The following is a 2,033-nucleotide window of genomic DNA, read 5'->3' on the forward strand; positions in this document are numbered from 1 at the left end:
AGGAATAGTGCATCGGAATGGAGATACTCGTATGTCAAAAGAAAATCCTGTCGTTTCCATAGAAACGTTATTCGATTTAGTAGGAGAAGTCATAGAAGCCATAGTATTTCATAGCGACGGAATTTCTGAGTTAATTCGTCAATGTGAGGGAGCGAGGGATGCAGTAAAGAAGGAATAGTGCATCTGAAAGGAGATCGTCGTATCCCAAAAGAAAATCCTGTCCTTTCCATAGAAACGTTACTCGATTTAGAAGGAGAAGTCGTAGAACACATAGTATTTCATAGCGACGCAATTTCTGTGTTAATTCGCCAAAGTGGGGGAGCGATGGATGCAGTAAAGAAGGAATAGTGCATCGGAATGGAGATACTCTTATACCAAAAGAAAATCCTGTCGTTTCCATAGAAACGTTATTCGATTTAGTAGGAGAAGTCAATGAAGCCATAGTATTTCATAGCGACGGAATTTCTGAGTTAATTCGTCAATGTGAGGGAGCGAGGGATGCAGTAAAGAAGGAATAGTGCATCTGAAAGGAGATCGTCGTATCCCAAAAGAAAATCCTGTCCTTTCCATAGAAACGTTACTCGATTTAGAAGGAGAAGTCGTAGAACCCATAGTATTTCATAGCGACGCAATTTCTGTGTTAATTCGCTAAAGTGGGGGAGCGAGGGATGCAGTAAAGAAGGAATAGTGCATCGGAATGGAGATACTCGTATACCATAAAAAAATCCTGTCGTTTCCATAGAAACGTTATTCGATTTAGTAGGAGAAGTCATAGAAGCCATAGTATTTCATAGCGACGGAATTTCTGAGTTAATTCGTCAATGTGAGGGAGCGAGGGATGCAGTAAAGAAGGAATAGTGCATCTGAAAGGAGATACTCGTATACCAAAAGAAAATCTTGTCCTTTCCATAGAAACGTTACTCGATTTAGAAGGAGATGTCGTAGAACCCATAGTATTTCATAGCGACGCAATTTCTGTGTTAATTCGCCAAAGTGGGGGAGCGAGGGATGCAGTAAAGAAGGAATAGTGCATCGGAATGGGGATACTCGTATACCAAAGGAAAATCCTGTCGTTTCCATACAAACGTTATTCGATTTAGTAGGAGAAGTCATAGAAGCCATAGTATTTCATAGCGACGGAATTTCTGAGTTAATTCGTCAATGTGAGGGAGCGAGGGATGCAGTAAAGAAGGAATAGTGCATCTGAAAGGAGATCGTCGAATCCCAAAAGAAAATCCTGTCCTTTCCATAGAAACGTTACTCGATTTAGAAGGAGAAGTCGTAGAACACATAGTATTTCATAGCGACGCAATTTCTGTGTTAATTCGCCAAAGTGAGGGAGCGACGGATGCAGTAAAGAAGGAATAGTGCATCGGAATGGAGATACTCTTATACCAAAAGAAAATCCTGTCGTTTCCATAGAAACGTTATTCGATTTAGTAGGAGAAGTCATAGAAGCCATAGTATTTCATAGCGACGGAATTTCTGAGTTAATTCGTCAATGTGAGGGAGCGAGGGATGCAGTAAAGAAGGAATAGTGCATCTGAAAGGAGATCGTCGTATCCCAAAAGAAAATCCTGTCCTTTCCATAGAAACGTTTCTCGATTTAGAAGGAGAAGTCGTAGAACCCATAGTATTTCATAGCGACGCAATTTCTGTGTTAATTCGCCAAAGTGGGGGAGCGAGGGATGCAGTAAAGAAGGAATAGTGCATCGGAATGGAGATACTCGTATACCAAAAGAAAATCCTGTCGTTTCCATAGAAACGTTATTCGATTTAGTAGGAGAAGTCATAGAAGCCATAGTATTTCATAGCGACGGAATTTCTGAGTTAATTCATCAATGTGAGGGAGCGAGGGATGCAGTAAAGAAGGAATAGTGCATCTGAAAGGAGATCGTCGTATCCCAAAAGAAAATCCTGTCCTTTCCATAGAAACGTTACTCGATTTAGAAGGAGAAGTCGTAGAACCCATAGTATTTCATAGCGACGCAATTTCTGTGTTAATTCGCCAAAGTGGGGGAGCGAGGGATGCA

This window comes from Schistocerca piceifrons, unplaced genomic scaffold (genome assembly GCF_021461385.2).
Source record: "Schistocerca piceifrons isolate TAMUIC-IGC-003096 unplaced genomic scaffold, iqSchPice1.1 HiC_scaffold_2296, whole genome shotgun sequence".
NCBI classification, from domain to species: domain Eukaryota; kingdom Metazoa; phylum Arthropoda; class Insecta; order Orthoptera; family Acrididae; genus Schistocerca; species Schistocerca piceifrons.